At 48.1% G+C, this 14,654-nt stretch overlaps 1 protein-coding gene across 10 annotated transcripts in view; it reads left to right on the top strand.

The window, feature by feature from the left end:
• Positions 1-574: 574 nt before the first annotated feature.
• Positions 575-14,654, top strand: part of tpk1 (thiamin pyrophosphokinase 1) — a 399,771-nt gene continuing 385,691 nt past the window's right edge. Inside the window, exons 1-3 of one of the 10 annotated variants that reach the window (XM_063044013.1) lie at positions 575-748; positions 3,454-3,533; positions 13,049-13,176. The gene's annotated coding sequence lies outside the window, so the exon portion shown is untranslated. Of the gene's footprint in view, positions 749-2,751; positions 2,883-2,939; positions 3,140-3,453; positions 3,534-13,048; positions 13,177-14,654 lie in introns of those variants that run through there. The other 9 variants (XM_063044016.1, XM_063044015.1, XM_063044014.1 and 6 more) reach the window with 9 other exon arrangements.

Raw genomic sequence — 14,654 nt, forward strand, 5'->3', positions numbered from 1 at the left:
GAACAGCTCATTTTTTATTTTCCCAGTGTTTCCATCAATTTAACCCATCTGCTCACCTCATATTCTACTACAGGCTGGGAACAATTTACCGTGGCTAATTAACCTAACAATTTGAATGTCTATGGAATGTTGGAAGCAACCAGAGAACCTGACGGAAACACATGGAATCATGGAGAGAACATGTAGGCACCACACAAACAGCACCAGAAGTCAGGTATTACTCCTGGTTGCTTGGAGCCATGATATATTCTACTGGGAATATCAACACCAGAATCAAATAATGTCTTGCGGATTTTATCCCAGTTCAACTTGGAGTGTCGGAAGTACTGAATTTGTGTTCACAGAAACAGGTGATTGCAAAGAAAAGTAACACAAATCAAACATTTATGGCAAAAGAAACAAACTGCTAAAGCTGGAGGAAGTCCGCAGGGGGGTGAACAGAGTCCGTGGGGCAAAAGGGGCGATGACATTTCGGACTGAAAGCCTGAATCAGGAGTCTACAGTCTCCAGTGTCGCCACAAACATTATTTTCAAAGTGCTCGATTTGAAACGCTCACAACTGCCGAATTCACCAGCCTGCTGGGACCGAAGTCAAGAGGTTGGGTTTGACGTGCGCAAAATGCCCGTGGATGGCGCTGTCGAGATTCGATAGGCTGAAGGCGCCTCTTGCATGAGCGGCGCATTCTTTGACGGGCGTTTACACTAACCAACCGGCGACAGGAAGCGGCACGGTGCGGCGCGGCATAGTGTAAGTGGAGGGGGCTGCTGGAGCAGCGCGGTGTTAGTGGAGGGGGCTGCTGGAGCAGCGCGGTGTTAGTGGAGGGGGGCTGCTGGAGCAGCGCGGTGTTTGTGGAGGGGGGCTGCTGGAGCAGCGCGGTGTTAGTGGAGGGGGCTGCTGGAGCAGCGCGGTGTTTGTGGAGGGGGCTGCTGGAGCAGCGCGGTGTTAGTGGAGGGGGCTGCTGGAGCAGCGCGGTGTTTGTGGAGGGGGCTGCAGGAGCAGCGCGGTGTTTGTGGAGGGGGGCTGCTGGAGCAGCGCGGTGTTAGTGGAGGGGGCTGCTGGAGCAGCGCGGTGTTAGTGGAGGGGGCTGCTGGAGCAGCGCGGTGTTAGTGGAGGGGGCTGCAGGAGCAGCGCGGTGTTACTTGGGGGTTGCTGGAGCAGCGCGGTGTTTGTGGAGGGGGGCTGCTGGAGCAGCGCGGTGTTAGTGGAGGGGGCTGCAGGAGCAGCGCGGTGTTACTTGGGGGCTGCTGGAGCAGCGCGGTGTTTGTGGAGGGGGCTGCTGGAGCAGCGCGGTGTTAGTGGAGGGGGCTGCTGGAGCAGCGCGGTGTTTGTGGAGGGGGCTGCAGGAGCAGCGCGGTGTTTGTGGAGGGGGGCTGCTGGAGCAGCGCGGTGTTAGTGGAGGGGGCTGCTGGAGCAGCGCGGTGTTAGTGGAGGGGGCTGCAGGAGCAGCGCGGTGTTACTTGGGGGTTGCTGGAGCAGCGCGGTGTTTGTGGAGGGGGGCTGCTGGAGCAGCGCGGTGTTAGTGGAGGGGGCTGCTGGAGCAGCACGGTGTTAGTGGAGGGGGCTGCTGGAGCAGCGCGGTGTTACTTTAGGGGGTTGCTGGAGCAGCGCGGTGTTTGTGGAGGGGGGCTGCTGGAGCAGCGCGGTGTTAGTGGAGGCGGCTGCTGGAGCAGCGCGGTGTTAGTGGAGGGGGCTGCTGGAGCAGCGCGGTGTTAGTGGAGGGGGCTGCTGGAGCAGCGCGGTGTTTGTGGAGGGGGGCTGCTGGAGCAGCGCGGTGTTAGTGGAGGGGGCTGCTGGAGCAGCGCGGTGTTTGTGGAGGGGGGCTGCTGGAGCAGCGCGGTGTTAGTGGAGGGGGCTGCTGGAGCAGCGCGGTGTTAGTGGAGGGGGCTGCTGGAGCAGCGCGGTGTTTGTGGAGGGGGGCTGCTGGAGCAGCGCGGTGTTAGTGGAGGGGGCTGCTGGAGCAGCGCGGTGTTAGTGGAGGGGGCTGCTGGAGCAGCGCGGTGTTTGTGGAGGGGGGCTGCTGGAGCAGCGCGGTGTTAGTGGAGGGGGCTGCTGGAGCAGCGCGGTGTTACTTGGGGGTTGCTGGAGCAGCGCGGTGTTTGTGGAGGGGGGCTGCTGGAGCAGCGCGGTGTTAGTGGAGGGGGCTGCTGGAGCAGCGCGGTGTTAGTGGAGGGGGCTGCTGGAGCAGCGCGGTGTTACTTTAGGGGGTTGCTGGAGCAGCGCGGTGTTTGTGGAGGGGGGCTGCTGGAGCAGCGCGGTGTTAGTGGAGGCGGCTGCTGGAGCAGCGCGGTGTTAGTGGAGGGGGCTGCTGGAGCAGCGCGGTGTTTGTGGAGGGGGGCTGCTGGAGCAGCGCGGTGTTAGTGGAGGGGGCTGCTGGAGCAGCGCGGTGTTTGTGGAGGGGGGCTGCTGGAGCAGCGCGGTGTTAGTGGAGGGGGCTGCTGGAGCAGCGCGGTATTAGTGGAGGGGGCTGCTGGAGCAGCGCGGTGTTTGTGGAGGGGGGCTGCTGGAGCAGCGTGGTGTTAGTGGAGGGGGCTGCTGGAGCAGCGCGGTGTTTGTGGAGGGGGGCTGCTGGAGCAGCGCGGTGTTACTTTAGGGGGTTGCTGGAGCAGCGCGGTGTTTGTGGAGGGGGGCTGCTGGAGCAGCGCGGTGTTAGTGGAGGCGGCTGCTGGAGCAGCGCGGTGTTAGTGGAGGGGGCTGCTGGAGCAGCGCGGTGTTAGTGGAGGGGGCTGCTGGAGCAGCGCGGTGTTACTTTAGGGGGTTGCTGGAGCGGCACATAGCAATGCAAGTGAAACGGGAGACAGAATGTATTGGGATCCCTGCTGAGCCGATTCTAGGATCTAGAGTGTTGGGGATTGGGAACCACCGACTCTTTCTCCCCCCCCCGGTTTGTAATAGCAATAAAAACGAAAAATATATACTGGTCAATGAGTTCTAGCGTTGATCCTTTATGTACACTTTGCAGTGACAGTCCTGCTCTGGAAATAGTATCTTGTTCATGATCTGTGATCCTCAAGTGCATCTCAGAGTGTGCATTTCCTGATAAGTTACTGGTAAAAGTGCACTGCTCGCATTCCCTGCAATGTGCCTACTGTTGTCCCACAGTTTTGGTCTCCCGATAAGGAACTTGCACAGTTTGACTTGGTACCGTTTTTTAGACCTTCCCTTAGCTTGCTGAATGTTGCACTAAATCATGACGCATTAAATTTCTGCTTCTATATAACTGGCAAAAGCAAAATATTCCAGTTATAGCCGATGCCTGATGTGTTTGTTGCCTTTTATTAAATTAACTTGTCAGTGTTTCTGCATGTGTGAAGCATTATCTAACATAATGTGTTTAATTAAGAATGAACTTGATGTGTTTGTAATGGGCACAATATATGAATTCCTTAATCTCCACTTTTTGAGGGACAATGGAATTTTACTTATAACACAGATTTCACTTTCTGTTCACTTAGTTCTGCCTCACTTAGAAGAATCAGCTTGACACTTGATTCCCTGGCTCAGCTCAACTCCAGAACTCTACTTCTTGCTTCAGGTCTGCTTATTCTCATAACTTAATTGTTTAAGTACATGGTGAAGTTGTTTTCTGACAAGGTTTTAATGTCAAGATTTTGACTCGAGATTTATTGACAGAAGGAAACTTAACTTTACAAGTCAAGTGAGTTTATTGCCATGTCCGTGAATATGGTGAGGTATAGATACAATCAAAAAATTACTTTCAACTATATCAAGGCAAGTTGGTTCAGGCAACACCAAATAAATTATTCAGGTCAGTGAAGAGGAAGAAGAATTATGCAAAGTAAGAGGTATAAAAATAAAGACATGTCCAGAGTACCTGAAGTGGTAGCCTGTAGTGTTGCACAGGTGGGATTAAGATTGGCCAGGTTGATTCAAGAATCTAATGGCTGTAGGAAAGTGGTGATGTGGGACATAAGACCTCTGAGTCTCCTGCTTGCGGTGAGATCTGGATGATGGATGGAGATCCTTGATGATTACTGCCACCTTCTTCAGGCAGCACATCTCATAGATGCTGTCGGTGGTAGGGAGGGCCTTGTCATGATGCCCACGACACTTGGTAGCCTTCTGTGTTCCTGTGTGTTGGAATTGCCATACCAAGCCGTGATACAAACAGTCAGAAAACCTTCAACAATACATTGGTAGATATTTGTTAGAATATTTGGTGATAGGCGAAATCCTCGAAAGTTCAAAGTAAATTTCTTAACGAAGCATCTATATGTCACCGTATGAGATTCATTTTTTGCAGGCATTTACAGGAAAATGAAGAAATACAATAGAATTCATGAAAAAGCTATACATAAACAAAGACTGACAAATAACCAATGTTCAAAATAAGACAGATTGCGCAGATTAAACTAAATGAATAAGACTGAGACATGGGTTGTAGAGTCCTTGAAAGTGATTCTGTAGGTTGCAGAGTCAGAGTTGAGCTGAGTAAAGTTATCCACGCTGGTTCAGGAGCCGAATAGTTGAAAGCTAATAACTGTTCCTGATCCTGATGGTGTGGGACCTAAGGCACCTGTACCTCCTGCCTGATGGTAGAAATGAGAAGAGAGTGTGGCCAGGAAGGCGAGAGTCCTTTGTAATGGATGTTACTTTCTTGTGGCAGTGCTCCTTATAAACATGCTCAGTAGTGGGGAGGGCCTTCCCTGTGATATCCTCAGCTGTGTGCACCACTTTCTGTACACCTTTCCATTCCTGGGCATTGGTGTTTCCACATCAGGCCTTGAATGCAACCAGTCAGGATAGTCTCCGAAGTGCATTTATAGAAGTTTGTCGAAGCTGTAGAAGTCATACAAAATCTCTGCGAACTTCCAAGAAAGTAGAAGGTGATAGGTGAAGGTAGATGGGTGGGGGAGGGGGGAAGGGGGAAATTTCTTGCTTTGAGGTTGCTTCTGTGTGCTTGGCCCAACACAGATCACCTGACATGTTAACACCCAGGAACTTGGAGCTGTTTATTCGCTCCAACTCTGATCTACCGATGAGAACTAGCACGTGGTCTAACAATTTCTCCTTTCAGAAGTAAACAGTTTGCAACTGCATGTAGCCTTTATATTTTTTTTCTCCTTATGTAGACTAGGCATATAAATTAGCAGTGCTGACTATTTGCTGTTTTGAAAGTCACTAGACTTTGGATTTAAATTAATGTGTTCGCAAACAGGAAGGAAGTGATTTCTTTGATCCTGGGTGTTGTTATTGACATCTGCATGGGGCACAGCTATGCCTGTCTTTTCACTGGCTATGTGGAATGGTCCATGTTCCAAGCCTTTACTGGTAATGCTCCTCAACTCTTTCTGTGCTCAATTGATGGCTGCATTGGTGCTGCTTCATGCACCCATGCTGAGCTTGTCACTTTCATCAACTTTGCCTCCAACTTCCCTCCTACCCTTAAATTCACTTGGTCCATTTGCCAATCTGTCTGTTTCCGTTTCTAGAGATAAACTATCCACTGATATTTTGTATAAACCTACTGACTCTTGGAGCTTTTATGATTGTACTTCCTACCACCCTGTCACCTTTAAAAACGTCGGTTTCTTTCCTCAGTTGCTGCAGGTGTATGAAGTGACACACTTGTCCATTCACCTCCTCCCTCACCTCCATTCAGGGCCCCAAACAGTTCTTCCAGGTGAGGCAGTTCTTCACCTGCGAATCTGTTGGGGTCATCTACTATATATGGTGGATTGAGGGACGGCTTTGTTGAGCAACACTCTATTTGCAAAAAGTAAGATTTTCTGGTAGCCAACCATTTTAATTTCAATACCCATTCCCTTTCTGATATGTTGGTCCACGGTATACTCTACTGCCGTGATGAGGCCACTCTCAGGTTGGAGGAGGAAGACCTCATATTCTGTCTGGGTAGCCTCCAACTGATGGCATGAGCATCCATTTCTCTAACATTTGGTATTTTTTCCCTCTTCTATTTCCCACTTTGGCTTCCCCCTTACCTCTTTTCTCCTCATTTGCCTATCACCTCTGTCTGGTGGTGCTCCTGCTTCCCTTTCTCCAATGGTCTATTCTTTTCTATAAGATTCCTTCTTCTTTTGCCCTTTACCTTTTCTATTTATCTCTCAACTTCTCACTTCATTTTCTCCCTCCCCTGGCCTCTTGTTCTGGCTTCTTCCCCTTTCCTTCCCAGTGCTGATGAAGGGTCTTGGCCTGAAACGCCAATTGTTGATTCCTTTCCATTGGTGCTGCCTGACCTGCTGAGTTCCTTCAGCATTTTATATGTGTTATTCTGGATTTCCAGCATCTGCAGAATCTCTTGTGTTTATTTTTTGTCTTCATTTTATTTTGATAAACTTACAATTTGTGTAGTAGCATAAAACATTATTTAAAATGTTAAAGCTTTGAAATATAAATTTAAAAGCTTTAATGTGCTGTTTTAAGGATGAGCTATCATACTGCTATTCAAAATATATTTGTTTTGAATATTAATTCACCAAAAACATATTTCCTTTGAAGATGGTAGCATTTGAAAGCCAAGCCATTGTTTTTTTTGGTCCTGGATCATTGCTTGATGTGAAAGTGGGGGAAATAGTAGTTGTGTTGCTTATGACTGCAAGTATGCTGATTCTGTTAAGGATTTTAAGATGATGTTTGATTTCTAATAAGTACCCATTGAGCAATTCAATCCAACCATGAAGTAGTGGTAAATCACAATTCATCATGTCTCTGACAGATCCAACATGTGATTTTTCCATTACAGTAAAATGAACCATTTCATTTAACTGTTCCCTTGCTACTAAGATCATGAAAGAAATTTGGAATTTCAGAATGATTCAGCACAGTTACATCTAAAAACTACATTTAAGTAAGGTAAACAACAGGAATTCTGCAGATGCTGGAAATTCAAGCAACACACATCAAAGTTGCTGGTGAACGCAGCAGGCCAGGCAGCATCTATAGGAAGAGGCGCAGTCGACGTTTCAGGCCGAGACCCTTCGTCAGGACTAACTGAAGGAAGAGTTAGTAAGGGATTTGAAAGCTGGAGGGGGAGGGGGAGATGCAAAATGATAGGAGAAGACAGGAGGGGGAGGGATAGAGCCGAGAGCTGGACAGGTGATAGGCAAAAGGGGATACGAGAGGATCATGGGACAGGAGGTCCGGGAAGAAAGACGGGGGGGGGTGACCCAGAGGATGGGCAAGAGGTATATTCAGAGGGACAGAGGGAGAAAAAGGAGAGTGAGAGAAAGAATGTGTGCATAAAAATGAGTAACAGCTGGGGTACGAGGGGGATGTGGGGCCTAGCGGAAGTTAGAGAAGTCAATGTTCATGCCATCAGGTTGGAGGCTACCCAGACGGAATATAAGGTGTTGTTCCTCCAACCTGAGTGTGGCTTCATCTTTACAGTAGAGGAGGCAGTGGATAGACATGTCAGAATGGGAATGGGATGTGGAATTAAAATGTGTGGCCACTGGGAGATCCTGCTTTCTCTGGCGGACAGAGCGTAGATGTTCAGCAAAGCGGTCTCCCAGTCTGCGTCGGGTCTCACCAATATATAAAAGGCCACATCGGGAGCACCGGACGCAGTATATCACCCCAGTCGACTCACAGGTGAAGTGATGCCTCACCTGGAAGGACTGTTTGGGGCCCTGAATGGTGGTAAGGGAGGAAGTGTAAGGGCATGTGTAGCACTTGTTCCGCTTACACGGATAAGTGCCAGGAGGGAGATCAGTGGGGAGGGATGGGGGGGACGAATGGACAAGGGAGTTGTGTAGGTAGCGATCCCTGCGGAATGCAGGGGGGGGGAGGGAAAGATGTGCTTAGTGGTGGGATCCCGTTGGAGGTGGCGGAAGTTACGGAGAATAATATGTTGGACCCAGAGGCTGGTGGGGTGGTAGGTGAGGACCAGGGGAACCCTATTCCTAGTGGGGTGGTGGGAGGATGGAGTGAGAGCAGATGTACGTGAAATGGGGGAGATGCGTTTAAGAGCAGAGTTGATAGTGGAGGAAGGGAAGCCCCTTTCTTTAAAAAATGAAGACATCTCCCTCGTCCTAGAATGAAAAGCCTCATCCTAAGAGCAGATGCAGCAGAGACGGAGGAATTGCGAGAAGGGGATGGCGTTTTTGCAAGAGACAGGGTGAGAAGAGGAATAGTCCAGATAGCTGTGAGAGTCAGTAGGCTTATAGTAGACATCAGTGGATAAGCTGTCTCCAGAGACAGAGACAGAAAGATCTAGAAAGGGGAGGGAGGTGTCGGAAATGGGCCAGGTAAACTTGAGGGCAGGGTGAAAGTTGGAGGCAAAGTTAATAAAGTCAACGAGTTCTGCATGCGTGCAGGAAGCAGCGCCAATGCAGTCGTCGATGTAGCAAAGGAAAAGTGGGGGACAGATACCAGAATAGGGTTCCACAAACCCAACAAAAAGGCAAGCATAGCTAGGACCCATACGGGTGCCCATAGCTACACCTTTAGTTTGGAAGAAATGGGAGGAGCAAAAGGAGAAATTATTAAGAGTAAGGACTAATTCCGCTAGACGGAGCAGAGTGTTGGTAGAGGGGAACTGATTAGGTCTGGAATCCAAAAAGAAGCGTAGAGCTTTGACACCTTCCTGATGGGGGATGGAAGTATATAAGGACTGGACATCCATGGTGAAAATAAAGCGGTGGGGGCCAGGGAACTTAAAATCATCGAAAAGTTTAAGAGCGTGAGAAGTGTCACGAACATAGGTCGGAAGGGATTGAACAAGGGGTGATAAAACAGTGTCGAGGTATGCAGAAACGAGTTCGGTGGGGCAGGAGCAAGCTGAGACAATAGGTCGGCCAGGACAGGCAGGTTTGTGGATCTTGGGTAGGAGGTAGAAACGGGAAGTGCGGGGTGTTGGAACTATAAGGTTGGTAGCAGTGGATGGGAGATCCCCTGAGCGGATAAAGTCGTTGATAGTGTGGGAGACAATGGCCTGGTGCTCCTTAGTGGGGTCACGATCGAGGGGTAAATAAGAGGAGGTATCCGCGAGTTGTCGCTGCGCCTCGGCAAGGTATAGGTCAGTACGCCAGACTACAACAGCACCCCCTTTATCAGCGGGTTTAATAATAATGTTAGGATTAGTGCGGAGGGAGTGGAGAGCAGAGCGTTCCGAAGGAGTGAGGTTGGAATGGGGACAAGGTGCGGTGAAGTCGAGACGGTTGATGTCCCGTCGGCAGTTGGCAATAAAGAGATCCAGAGCAGGCAGAAGACCAGAGCGGGGTGTCCATGAAGAAGAGGAGGGTTGAAGACGAGAGAAGGGGACATCGGTGGGGGTGGAAGAGTCCTTGCCGAAGAAGTAGGCTCGGAGACGGAGACGGCGGAAGAAAATTTTTACAACGTGGCCTACACGGAAATCTCGCTGAGGTGTGGGCGAAGGGGGACAAACGTGAGGCCCTTACTGAGAACAGAGCGTTCTGCCTCCGACAGTTGAAGGTCGGAGGGGCTGGTAAAGACCCGGCACGGATGAGAGCTGGGATCAGAGGGGGGAGGCTGGGGGTGTCAGTGGAGAGGGGAGGGTTAGGGTGAGAGGAAGATGGAGCCTCTGAGGGCCCAGGAGCTGACGGTGGGATCTGAGGGAGAGGGGATTGCAGAGTATCGGTGGGGGAAGGGGAGACGGGAGTCACAACAGCAGCACATAAAGACCCGGCCTGGTGTTCAAGGCTGGAGTTGCAATTGGTGGTTGCGTAATCACTTCGAATGTGTCCATGGTCGTTGCTGGAGTCCGGGTTTTGAATATGTCCTGAGGTGTTGGAGCCGCCGAGATCAATGGCAGGGTCCGCAATTGAAAGTTCATGCCTGCTAGCGTCGGGGCCAGCAGGCTCTGGAGTCGTAGATGTAAGATCTTGCGATCTTTGCCTAACATGACAAAGTCAAAAAAACGGCGATTGCAGGCGTGGATCCGACGGAGGATGATCCACTGATGTCTACTATAAGCCTACTGACTCTCACAGCTATCTGGACTATTCCTCTTCTCACCCTGTCTCTTGCAAAAACGCCATCCCCTTCTCGCAATTCCTCCGTCTCCGCCGCATCTGCTCTCAGGATGAGGCTGTTCATTCTAGGATGAGGGAGATGTCTTCATTTTTTAAAGAAAGGGGCTTCCCTTCCTCCACTATCAACTCTGCTCTTAAACGCATCTCCCCCATTTCACGTACATCTGCTCTCACTCCATCCTCCCACCACCCTACTAGGAATAGGGTTCCCCTGGTCCTCACCTACCACCCCACCAGCCTCCAGGTCCAACATATTATTCTCCGTAACTTCCGCCACCTCCAACGGGATCCCACCACTAAGCACATCTTTCCCTCCCCCCCTCTCTCTGCATTCCGCAGGGATTGCTCCCTACACAACTCCCTTGTCCATTCGTCCCCCCCATCCCTCCCCACTGATCTCCCTCCTGGCACTTATCCGTGTAAGCGGAACAAGTGCTACACATGCCCTTACACTTCCTCCCTTACCACCATTCAGGGCCCCAAACAGTCCTTCCAGGTGAGGCATCACTTCACCTGTGAGTCGACTGGGGTGAGATACTGCGTCCGGTGCTCCCGATGTGGCCTTTTATATATTGGTGAGACCCGACGCAGACTGGGAGACCGCTTTGCTGAACATCTACACTCTGTCCGCCAGAGAAAGCAGGATCTCCCAGTGGCCACACATTTTAATTCCACATCCCATTCCCATTCTGACATGTCTATCCACGGCCTCCTCTACTATAAAGATGAAGCCACACTCAGGTTGGAGGAACAACACCTTATATTCCGTCTGGGTAGCCTCCAACCTGATGGCATGAACATTGACTTCTCTAACTTCCGCTAGGCCCCACCTCCCCCTCGTACCCCAGCTGTTACTCATTTTTATGCACACATTCTTTCTCTCACTCTCCTTTTTCTCCCTCTGTCCCTCTGAATATACCTCTTGCCCATCCTCTGGGTCACCCCCCCCCGTCTTTCTTCCCGGACCTCCTGTCCCATGATCCTCTCGTATCCCCTTTTGCCTATCACCTGTCCAGCTCTCGGCTCTATCCCTCCCCCTCCTGTCTTCTCCTATCATTTTGCATCTCCCCCTCCCCCTCCAGCTTTCAAATCCCTTACTCTTCCTTCAGTTAGTCCTGACGAAGGGTCTCGGCCTGAAACGTCGGCTGCGCCTCTTCCTATAGATGCTGCCTGGCCTGCTGCGTTCACCAGCAACTTTGATGTGTGTTGCTTTAAGTAAGGTAGTTTTGTATCCAGATTATTTTAACATTCTGTTAAACAATAACTGCATACTTGCACTCAGGATATTAAGCCTTCCACTGTTCCATGGAATGCGTGGGTTTTCTCTGGGTCCTCTGGTTTCCACCCACATTCCAAAGACATATTGGGTAGATGAATTGGTGATTGTAAATTGACCCATGATTAGGTTAGGGATAATTGGGTTTGTCGGGGGTTGCTGGGGCGGTGTGGTCAAAGGGCTGGAGGGGTCTACTCCATGTTGTATTGCTAGGTAGAACGGTCTACTCCATGTTGTATCGCTAAATAGAATAAATAAAATGAAATTTTGGAAAAGTATGGTCTAACTAGGGAGAGTCAGCTTAGCTTTGTGTGGGGCCAGTCATGTCCTACTAACTTGATTAAATTTTTTGACAAGGGTGATTGACGAAGGTAAGAGTGTAGCTGTTGTCTACATTGATTCTAGTAAAGTGCTTGACAAGGTCCCTCATGAGAGGCTCATCCAGAAGATTAAGATGATGGGATCTATGATGAATTGGCCATTTGGGTTCAAAACTGGCTTGCCCATGGAAGGCAGAGGGTAGCAGATGAAGTGACTTAGTCTGGCTGGAGGCCTGTGATTCGTGGTGTTCCGCAGGGATCTGTACTGAGACCTCTGCTGTTTGTCATGTGTATAAATGACCTGGATGAAAATGTCGATGGGTTGGTGAGTAAGTTTTCAGGTAATGCAAAGATTGGGGGTGTTGTGAATAGTCTAGAGGACTGGCAAAGAATACAACATGATATAGATGGGTGGAGAAATAGCAGATGGGGTTTTACTCGGCCAAATGTGAGGTGTTGCACTTTGGTAAATTAAATGTAAAGAGAAAGTCCCTTAATAGTGTTGAGCAGAGAGATGTTGGGGTCCAAATCCATAGTTCCTTGAAAGTGGCTACCTAAGTTGATCAGGTGGTTAAGAAGGCACATGGCATGCCTGCATTTATTTGTCAAGGCATTGAGTTCAAAAGTCAGGAAGTTTTGTTGCAGTTTTATAAAATGAATTGGGCTGCATCTGGACTATTGCACACAGTTCTGGTCACCCCATTATAAGAAAGATATCAAGGCTTTGGAGAGGGTGGTGAAGAGATTTATCAGGATGCTGCCTCAATTAGAGGGATCTGCAATAACAAGAGGTTTTTCTTGGAATGGCAGAGGCTGAGGGGAGATCTGATGGAGATCTATAAGATTATGAGCTGCATAGATACAGTAGACATTATCTTTTCTCCAGGGTTGAAATCTCTAGTACCAGAGAGCATGCATTTAAGGTGATGGGTAATTTCAGAGGAGATGTGAGGGGCAAGTTTTTTTTTATGTGGAGAGTGATGGGTGGCTGGAGTACATTGCCTGGGTGGTGGTAGAGGCAGATAAGTTATGGACTTTTAAGAGACATTTAGATAGACACATGAGTATGAAGAAAATGGAAGATCATGGACATTGTGTAGCGATTAGTTTAGTTGGGCTATTTGATTTGTTATTTAATTGGTTCGGCACAACATTGTGGCCGAAGAACCTGTTCCTGTGCTGTACTGTTCTGTGTTCAAAGACAGCAGAACTAGTAAGGAATAAGTAAGGCAACATGCATATGTATTTTTTTCTGGGGCTTCAGGGCACCATAATCATCAAGCACACCTGAGACTGAGGGCGAGACCACTGATGTCTCATAAATCTTTAATAAACTTATTTGCTGCCATTTGTAATTTGACTACTTTTAAATTGAATTTCTTTTCACTAAGTTTTGGAGCATGCTTTTCATGTTAATGCTTTTGCAGCTTCACCTGACAGGGATTTGTCGGCATTGAAATTGCTGTGGTTCTTTTTGCAGAGAACACATAGTTCCCTCCTTGAGGCTCAGGAGAAAATTGGAAGAGGCAAACTCCAACAAATCAGATGGGATACTGATACAGAACTTGATGACTTGTTGCTGAAGCAGTATCTGCACAAGCGAAAGAGGCAATTATTATTAATCATCCAACTTTGTGGACAATTACCATAAATATGAGTCCTTATGTATCGGCCAGTGATGTATACAGTCACCATTTTGGAATGATGCTTACAAATTAAAAAATGAAATTAAGTTTTCTGATCAATCTATGCATGAGTCTGCCTCTTTGACATGTATTTCCATAATTCAATGGCCCCAGGCTGACTGAGTGAACCTTTTCTTCAGCTGTGAAATAGTGCCTTTCATTGACCACTGCCAATCAGCCATGATGGGATCATCCTGAGAGCCTTCCCTTGTTCATGAATCCACTGAATAGCACAATATGTCCCCTTCATTTTCTTTATTTCATACTGTTATCATATTCCTCTCCACATTTCTTCTTCTTGCCATCGATTAATCCTTTTCTGACAGCTTCCTCCTTTTCCCGCCTCGCTGTTTACATCAGTTCATAAAGAATATTGATTAATGATACATGGATACATTTTGGATGTTAAGGGAATTGAGTTATATGGAATTACTGCAGGAGGGTGGTGGTAAGATAAAAGATCAGACGGGATTCTGAATGAATGGTTGGCTACATGGTCTTTTTTGGCTTCTGTTTCTCAGGTGCTCTTATAACTAACCTGGGCCGTCTTGCACTTTGAGCAGGTTAAAGATACAAGAGGAGTTCAAATGAGAAAATAGGAGTGGAGTTGGGAAGCATTGATATTGAGAGCCCTTGGAGGGGAGATTTTGAAATAAAGGTTATAATTGGAAAGGATAGATGAACCAAAGGCTTTTTTGATGCATTAAACTGTAGGTCAATGCATGATTTACATTTAAAATAATATATGTGGTTCTGAGAATATTGGATGTGAAAAATTTTCTTCTTTCAGTCAGAAGTTCAGAGGATCCCAGTTAATTGGGCCATCGGTTAATCAAGGCGGCCATTTATTTGCCAACTCTTAAAGAACAAAAACTAACTGAGAAAATATCCAGGATTCCCCTTCATTTATTTTGGACACTATGCCACCTAATTGGGTCAGGAGACTATTGCCAAACACTTTCTAACTAGCATCAGCCATGTGCATTTGTGTGGCTGTTTGACATTACATTGTGCTTGGAGCGAACATTCTTCAAATATCGTCAGTTATGTGCCTTTGAGTTCAAAAAGCAGTGATTTTGGCCTTGATAGTTGGGAAGAAATAAGCAGTAAGACAATTCAGAATTGTGCTCACTGTGGTCTTAAGCATTCGGGCTTGGAGATGCCAGAAACAGCTGGTAGTGAAAATGAAACAATTTCACTACTTCAACTAGTTAGGACCTACGAAGAATTTGAAGGTATTGACAATGATTTTGAATGTTACAACGAAAATGATGATTTGGAGGATACAATCATGGAAAACATTGTATAAAAGCAGACTATTATCTGCTCTAGGTGTCTGTGCTGACTTTGTTCATTTACAAACAATCAGAAGAACACAACAGAGTACACTGGATGAATTCC

Source organism: Mobula hypostoma, chromosome 3, assembly GCF_963921235.1.
Source record: "Mobula hypostoma chromosome 3, sMobHyp1.1, whole genome shotgun sequence".
Lineage (NCBI taxonomy): Eukaryota > Metazoa > Chordata > Chondrichthyes > Myliobatiformes > Myliobatidae > Mobula > Mobula hypostoma.